The 9,563-nt window shown below is 39.2% G+C and overlaps 1 pseudogene; it reads left to right on the top strand.

The window, feature by feature from the left end:
* Nucleotides 1-395: 395 nt before the first annotated feature.
* LOC136678414 (sialic acid-binding Ig-like lectin 15) lies at nucleotides 396-4,279 on the top strand (annotated as a pseudogene).
* The last annotated feature ends 5,284 nt before the right edge of the window (nucleotides 4,280-9,563 follow it).

Raw genomic sequence — 9,563 nt, 5'->3', positions numbered from 1 at the left:
TGGGATTTACTGTTTAACAAATTAAAATGTTTATATTATATAATGATTATATAATAATTATATAATGATATTGTATAATGTATGATATTGTATTATTATATTATAGTGTATTTTCTCTGTGTCAGCAATGTACATATGTATATAATAAAGTTAATGAATGAATCAATCAATATTTAAACATGTAGTCATTGCGTTTTTATTTTTTATTTTTTTTTAAATAGTAAGTAAGAAGTTGTATTTTTTCATAATTCAGAATTTTTATGCACGCATTTTTAGTTTCATGTCAACATTTATTTATTTATTTATTTATTTATTTTCATTTGTTTTATTATTTTTTTTAAAGCATGCGTGTTTAGTTCCATATCAACATGAATCTTCTTGTTACTTTAGGCCTCATGGCAGGTAATAACTGGTCAATGACTGTACCTGAAGTTGTCAACCAATCCATTGATGAAGATGCCATCCTTCCCTGCCATTTTACAACTCCATATAAAGACTACCAGGATAAGATCACAGTCATTTGGAGAACCACAACCCATTACCACGGGCCAATAATTTTCCAGTGTGTAAGCAATGGAAATGCAGCAGAAAGTGAACAGAACTGCACAGGGTCTATTGGACGGTATTCATTAGCTGGCAACCCAAGACAAAACAATGCTTCCTTGAGGATTAAAAACATCTCATATGTGGATGTAGAAAAGTATTTCTGTCGTGTTGAATTGATTTAGAAGCAAGAAACCTATGAAACTGAAAAAGGAACCAGTTTAAACATCCATGGTGAGAAGGAGTTTTGTTGTTGTTGTTGTTGTTTTAATATCTTTGGACATTTTTCTGAGATACAAAAATCCAAGAATCACATCTTATATAAAGCAGGATGTTTTTTTTTTTGTCCACTGCAGTGCCTCAGTCACTGGAAAGCATCTACCTACGAACACTTCCATCAGGAGAGCAGTTTGTTACCTGTGAAGTTAAAGGAAGACCTTCTCAAAAAGTGGAATGGATTTTTCCAGAAAACATCAGTGATTCTGATGTGTCTGTTCACAGTGGCTTCGCAAGAGCATCGTCCTCTATTCCTGCAAACTTGCCCAACACCAACTACACCTGCCAGGTCCATATAGAGAGTGGACTGCAGCATCTTTCCTTTTACTACAGCAGAGCTCAGGAGCAACAGCACGGCATCTATCCCACACTCATGGTCTTCGTCATCCTTTCTGGAGTATTCCTCGTTCTTTTGGTCCTCCTGACAGTGTGGTACAAGCAAAGTAAGAGAAGGATTGGTCTAACTGGAGTAAAAATGATATTTGGGAAACATGGAAATAGTGGAAATATATTTTTAGGCTCTTTTTTCAGATTTCATCACAACAACAAGCCAGGGGTTATCAACCAATCAAAAGAAGGTATGCTTTTGACCGATGAAATTCTTACTGCTGCTGATTTACATTTCCATTGATTGAAAAGAGTGATAAGAAAACACTTTCTATTTTGCAACTCACATTAAAGATACAGCCATGAGAGTGTGTTAATCTCTACCTTCGAAACCAGTAAATATGTTGAGAAGCAGCAGTAACATTTTAATCTCTCAAAAACTGGAACCACTTCCGTCTGGTTAGCTGATTGTGTGGCTGATAATAACTGGTGCACCTTATAAAGTAAACATTTTTGTATGATCCAGGCATGATACCTATGATTTAGGTATGATATAGGTGTCCTTGTTAATATATACTTCAATGAAACATGGCTATACCATATCTGGGGTTAGATGATTATAACAGTATCGTTCAAAATGTGTTTTTCTCAGAGTCAACTGGGCCTGTGGACTCATCACCAATGAACTTTACAAACCGAAAAGTAAGGACTACTTTTGCATTTACACAAAGTTTTTTTTTTACATAATAATTTACAATGTTGTTTCCAGTAAAGTTAGAACATTTGGTACATTGCAGTAAAGCAAGAATCTGTGATTTGTTAATAGTCTTTAACAAAACTGACAACTTGGTTGTGTTTTGTGAATATAGACACATTTAGATTTTGATGCCTTCAACACACTCCAGAAAAGTTGTGAAGAGCACAATATTCTTGTTTTCACCATTTTCAAATATTCCACAAAACTCCCCTGAAGGCACAGTCTGTGCAACAGACTTTGAGCCAAGTTTCACAAATGAATTCTCATGAACAGTTTAAAAAAGAACTTTCCCAGTGTATTACAATGTATTACCTGCCCTTCCACAATGACATGTATTTGGGTTTTCCTGCATTTGAAATGCCAGAAACACCTCTGTGCCTATGGCTATATGGCTAATGGAGGTCCGGCAAAACTACTGTTGTTTTCTGTGCTTTTATTAGTAAATAAATCTTCAAGAGAATTAGCAAATCAGATACTTGTTTTAGTGCATTGTACAAAAAAAATCTCAACTTTCTTGTAATGGGTTTATATTAACTAACATCTAACTTTTGCTTAATTTACACACTAATGTCCTTCCTTTCCTACTTGTTTCCCCACAGGGATCAAGACATTTATGGTAATATTTAAGACCGGGTGATAAGTGGCATCCAAGGTGCCAAATCTGGTTTTGATGTGGGTCTCAAACCCATGACCCCAGGACTCTGGCATTGTGTGACTCCGATTCTACCTGTTGTACCACCACCCCCACTGAAATAAACACATAAAAGCCCAGACCATCCTCCATCTTTGGTTGAAAATTGCTTCACACGGGTTCTGGGTCTGTGATTTCAGACGTTGTGCTGCATAAACTCATAACATATAGATTCAGTTAAATCTCTCATATACAGCTATTTTTTACTTAAAACCACAAACAGGACTGTGCTAAATCATACATTTACACTTTCACAAGCTCAAAGAAAAAAAATGATTGAAGATAATTGTAAAATTGAGTGCAACTTTTAATTACTTTGAACATTAGAGTTTACAGACTTTAAAATTGTGACAGTGTACTGTTGTAATTACATTTATTTCTTGCTATTTGCTTCATGTGATTTGCTTTTTTTGCACATGTTTTCATGATTTCTGAACCAGCCTTTGAACTTTTAGAAGTGTTGTTTGTCTTCATCTTATTTACTGTTCATATAAAACTTGCTCTTCTGGTGATTTTGTCTGTTTTAATACAATTATGAAAGTAGAGTTTCAGCATCCAAAACTTGCAGGCAGCAAAGCTGGCTACAAACTATATTTCACTCCTTTGGCAAACATCACAGATAAGATCAAATGTATATTCATGACATCAAAAATATAGTGAAATCAGAGCAGGCTGGTTTTCAACGTACGGACTTTGTTGCAGAGTAAAGAGAAATTCTAAGTGTTCAATGTTGATTATTATATCTTACATCAAACTGCTTTATATATAAAATGGACACCTAAATCATACCAAAAAAGTAGGGCCTGTTTGTATTTAGATATTTGGGAGTATAATGCATTCTTCTTTTTTACAGTGCTTTGGAACGGTAACAGTATCTAAGCTTCTGGATCTGTGAAATCTCACAGAAATGTAAATAATCATCTTTAACTGTGTTCACGCCTCTGTAGCATCTGTAGTATTTGTGCAATCAAAACAGAGATCAAACTCATATACTGCATGTTTGGCAACTCCTTTTTCATGAATGTCTACAGCCTCATTCTGCACATTGCAACATGGATGCATAATTTACAGAGTACAGATGCTAGACCGGCGTTCGTGCCATCCAGGTCTGTCTCCTATTGAAAAATATGCAAAATACAACAGAAGTTATGAAAGTTTGTGCATGTGTAATGGAAAAATGGCAAACAATTATAAACACAACTGAATAAATATGAGAATTTAGACCCTGAACAATTATTAAAATGGTATTCGAAAGCCAAGTTGAAGTATCCAAAGTTCATACACATCAAATACTTCAGGACAATTTTCAGATTAATAAAAGTTCACTATCACTGTTTATTAGAATTTCACATACCCTTAAAAATTTTTGGAATTTAACATGTAGTTTTATTACCCCAGGAACACTGTGTATATATATATATATATATATATATATATATATATATATATATATATAGACAGAAGCGGCTGGAGACGCCGCGCTCACAAAGACAGAAGCAGCTGGAGACACCGCGCTCATGAGGACAGGAGCGGCTGGAGACACCGCGCTCACGAGGACAGGAGCAGAGACGTCCATCGAGGCAGGTGCTCGTGCTGCTCGCCAAGCACGAGTTGTGGATTTAGCGGGTCTAGGGGCACTGATGGGCGCACTCTCGAGGGACTTCTTTAACCGTAGTTCCCCCTAAGATGCGACCCTGTTAGCCTCATCTCCCATGTCCTGTGATTTGAGGCTAACAGCCCCTACCCATAACCCCCCCCAAAAAATCTCCCCGGACCTGAGGGGGTTATCCTCGAAAGCAGGGGTACCGGCAGATCCGCGCTCCATAGCTGGGGTTCCTGCAGAGACGTCCTCGGGAGCAGGCGTTTTTGCAGAGACGTCCTTGGGAGCCTCTATCATCTTTAAAAATGACTCAACCGTGAGTTCAAGGGCCTTTACTTTTATTAATTTTTCTGCCCACTGCAACGCCTCTCCTCTTAGTAGAGATTTTACAAAAAGGACCTGGACAATTTCAGGTGGAGGAGGAGAGGTCAAGAATTGAAAGTACAGTCGGCACTGTAATAAAAATCCCTTGCAGTTAAGTCCATTCTCGAATTCGCTGGGTATTCCCATGACCGATTGTAAAACTGTTGGCTGATCATCAGTCCTTAAGTTTAGTAAATCCTCTGCGGTCTTTATGGTTTTACCCAGGGATAGAGCTGTGTTGGCTGCGTCCTTGTGTTGATCGGTCATTCTATCACGAGCGCATGATGATTGGATTTACGGAGGCGGACACACTTGCTACAACACAGACAGTTTAATAAAGATAACACAACAAACTAACTGGAGGAGAAACACGAAATAACATTATAAGACAGGGGCATGAAACAGGCAAGAGACCGAACGAGGAACGAGAAACGAGGAACGAGAAACAAACACTATAATAACAAATGATTAGGAATGACTACGGCTTGAACAGAGCTTAACAACAAGACAAACGAACTAGAGGGTAAACACGAATGAGGCATGAAAGGAGTAAGAGAGACGGGCAAGAACGAGGACGAAAACACAATGAAACATAACACAAACACAATGACCGATACCAGGAAGTGAGGGAAGAGGGCTTAAATAAACGAACTTAACAAGAGACACCTGACACAGATAACGAAGGACAATGACAAAGAGGCGGAACAAAAAGGTGGAGCTAGAGTGGAACGAGGGCGGAGATGTAATGTTTAAGCCTGATGGGCCCAGGGTGGAAACAGGATGGAAAAAGAAGAACAGTGACCAAGGTATAAAAGCTGAGACAGCTGCAGTTATGTTCTGTCGCCCTGTAACTGTCTGACCATCTTAAGTGGAATAGAAAATTTGAATCAGAAGCTTCAGACTCACCTCCTTGTGTGTATATATATATATATATATATATATATATATATATCATTTACATGTTTTATATATCTGATGGGGTTGTATGCTAAGTGATTGCACATTTTTATTTATTTCAATGTTAACCTATAGGCTCAAACATCTGTCTGCATTTGTCCTCAAATATTATTTTATTTTATTAATTTTAATATTGTTTTATTGTTTTAAAACACTGAGCATCTTGTAAATAGCAAGTGTTTGTCAAAAAGTGATCGTAGACATAGTGCCCATGTCTGAAGCTCCAGGTTTGTAGTTCTCAGTTTCAGTGTGTCATGGTGAAACGAGGTAAAGGACATTTCCTTTTCAATTCAGTCAATTCAGAAGAATCCACAGGATGTTAGGGGTTTTACAATGAAAGAAACAGCGCACATTACCCTCCTGATCCAGTACCAACTAAAGTCCAAGCTTGTATTACCAATCCTGATGCTGATATTTATACATGGTTTTTAATTATCTGATTCAGAAAGGACAATTAAAACGTAGGCTAATCTTTTCAATTCTACTCACACAATCTTCAGTAACAAGAATTTCAAAACTTTCAGCACATTCACAATGGGTTTTTGACAAAACATTCCCTATGAACATATCTTTGGGTCCTGAGCTTTTTATAACTACTGTATCCTTAAGTCCATCCATCCATTATCTGTAACCCTTATCCAGTTCAGGATCATGGTGTGTCCAGAGCCTACCTGGAACCTGAAATTGGGCGCAAGGCAGGAATACACCCTGGAGGGGACACCAGTCCTTCACAGGGCAACTCACACTCACACATTCACTCACACCTACGTGAGACTCACACCTTTTGAGTCTCCAATCAACCTACCAACGTGTGAAACCTACGCGGACATAGGGAGAACACACCAACTCCTCACAGACAGTCAGCCAGAGCGGGAATCGAACCCACAACCTCCAGGTCCCTGGAGCTCTGTGACTGCGACACCTACCTGCTGCACCACCGTGCCACCCGTATCCTTAAGTCAAAAAATCATATTTATTTTATAATATGTATCTATAACTATTTGAATAGGTTGTTTACTACTGGTGTCACATCAATGCCTGAACTACAGATGGACGACAGGAAGTGATTTTATGGAAGGCATGACTAGCAGGTTGGAAGTAGACCTGAGATAACTAAGAAAGGATTTGCATAAAAATAAATAATGCAGTGAGAAACACAGATGCCGGTCTCGCATTTTCCCCGCCCCGTGATGAGTAGATTGGCAGGAAGGTGAAGAGCATGCAAATGAAAATTCAAGAGAGGAGGCAATGTTCTGCCCTTTACATCTGAACTTTGTCAACATTGGGCCATGATGGAATTTGAAAAATGTTTACTTCTTGAATGGTCCTCTTCATTTTGAGACTAATTGTGATATAGTGGAACAGCTTGTGTTTTACGAGTGGAATCAATAAGAGAGAGACTAGATGAGTGGAGCTAATTCATATCTACATGTTGATATATAATCTGGTAAATCTTTAGACAAGACCAACACAGTACCTGGTTTATGACAAAGTACATTTTGTATATATTTTTATATTACAGTACACAGCAGAGGACAGGAAGTGACTATATCAAGGGTGTATTGCAAACACCCTGGAATTATGGGAATGTCAAGTAATAGCTAAAATTAAGGGGGAAAATTATAACAAAAGAACATAATACAACCCGGATTCCAAAAAAGTTGGGACACTAAACAAATTGTGAATAAAAACTGAATGCAATGCTGTGGAGGTGCCAACATCTAATATTTTATTCAGAATAGAACACAAATCACAGATCAAAAGTTTAAACTGAGAGAATGTATCATTTTAAGGGGAAAATATGTTGTTTCAAAATTTCAGGGCGTCAACAAATCCCCAAAAAGTTGGGACAAGGCCATTTTTTACCACTGTTTGGCATCCCCCCTTCTTCTTACAACACTCACAGACAGAGGACAGAGGAGACCAGTTTCTCAAGTTTAGAAATAGGAATGCTCTGCCATTCATGTCTAATACAGGCCTCTAACTGTTCAATCGTCTTGGGCCTTCTTTGTCGCACCTTTCTCTTTATGATGCGCCAAATGTTCTCTATAGGTGAAAGATCTGGACTGCAGGCTGGCCATTTCAGTACCCGGATCCTTCTCCATGATGTTGTGATTGCTGCAGAATGTGGTCTGGCATTATCTTGTTGAAAGATGCAGGGTCTTCCCTGAAAGAGACGACGTCTACATGGGAGCATATGTTGTCCTAGAACCTGAACATAGTTCTCTGCATTAATGTTGCCTTTCCAGACATGCAAGCTGCCCATGCCACAAGCACTAATACAACCCCATACCATCAGTGATGCAGGCTTCTGAACGGAGCGTTGATAACAACTTGGGTTATCCTTGTCCTCTCTGGTCCGGATGACATGGCTTCCCAGTGTTCCATAAAGAACTTCAAATCGTGACTCATCTGACCACAGAACAGTCTTCCATTTTGCCACACTCCATTTTAAAAGACCCCTGGCCCAGTGCAAACGTCTGAGCTTGTGGAGCTTGCTTAGAAATGGCTTCTTCTTTGCACTGTAGAGTTTCAGCTGGCAACGGCGGAAGCCAAGGCGGATTGTGTTCACTTACAATGCTTTCTGGAAGTATTCCTGAGCCCATTCTGTTATTTCCTTGACAGTGGCATTCCTGTTTGAGGTGCAGTGACATTTAAGGGCCCGGAGATCACAAGCATCCAGTAGAATTTTACAGCCTTGACCCTTACGCACAGCAATTGTTCCAGATTCTCTGAAACTTTTGATGATGTTATGCACGGTTGATGATGATAACTTAAAAGTCTTTGCTATTTTACGCTGGGTAACACCATTCTGGTATTGCTGTGCAACAATGGTAGAATTGGTGATCCTCTTACCATCTTGGCTTCAGAGAGACATTGACACTCTGAGAAGCTCTTTTTATACACAATCATGTTGTCAGTTGACCTAATTAGTGTTAATTGGTTTCCCAGCTGTTCGTTATATGCTCAACTTCCTTTTTCCAGACACTTATTGCTACTTGTCCCAACTTTTTTGGGATTTGTTGACACTGTGAAATTTTGAATCAACATATGTTTCCTTTAAAATGTTACATTTACTCAGATTAAACTTTTGATCTGTCATCTATGTTCTATTACAAATTTGACATCTCCACATAATTGCATTCAGTTTTTATTCACAATTTGTTTAGTGTCCCAACATGTAATCCGGTTTGTAATAAAAAATAATAATGATTACTACTGCTGTGACTGTTTATTGTTGTCACTAATGTTTTTATTATTTTTATGAATGATGGTTATTATAATGATCCCTTTTGTTATGGTTAATAGTATTATCTTTAATAATTCTGTATTTACATATTTCATATTTACATTGTTATTTTGATTATTATTCATTCATTTATTGTCTGTAACCGCTTTTCCAGTTCACTGGACATACACTCACACCTACCAACGTGTGTTTTTTGGACTTTGGGAGGAAAACAGAGCACCCGGAGAAAACCGATGCAGACACAGGGAGAACTCACCACACTCATCACAGTCAGTCACCTGGAGGAAACCCACGCAGACACAGGGAGAACACACCACACTCCTCACAGCCAGTCACCCAGAGGAAACCCACGCAGACACAGGGAGAACACACCACATTCCTAACAGACAGTCACCCGGGAGGAAACCCACGCAGACACAGGGAGAACATACCACACCCCTCACAGACAGTCACCCGGAGGAAACCCACGCAGACACAGAGAGAACAACCCAAACTCCTAACAGATAGTCACCCGGAGAAAACCCAGGGACACAAGGAGAACACACCAAACTTCTCACAGACAGTCACCCGGAAGAAACCCACGCAAACACAGGGAGAACACACCACACTCCTCACAGACAGTCACCCGGAGGAAACCCACGCAGACACAGGGAGAACACACCAAACTCTTCACAGACAATCACCTCCGGGTAACCCACGCAGACACAGAGAGAACATACCACACTCCTCACAGACAGTCACCCGGTGCAGGACTCGAACCCACAACCTCCAGGTCCCTTGAGCTGTGTGACAGTGACAC

Source organism: Hoplias malabaricus, chromosome Y (assembly GCF_029633855.1).
Source record: "Hoplias malabaricus isolate fHopMal1 chromosome Y, fHopMal1.hap1, whole genome shotgun sequence".
Taxonomy (NCBI): domain Eukaryota; kingdom Metazoa; phylum Chordata; class Actinopteri; order Characiformes; family Erythrinidae; genus Hoplias; species Hoplias malabaricus.
Note: the sequence above shows the minus strand (reverse complement) of the source record. Positions and strands in the feature narration are given on the sequence as shown.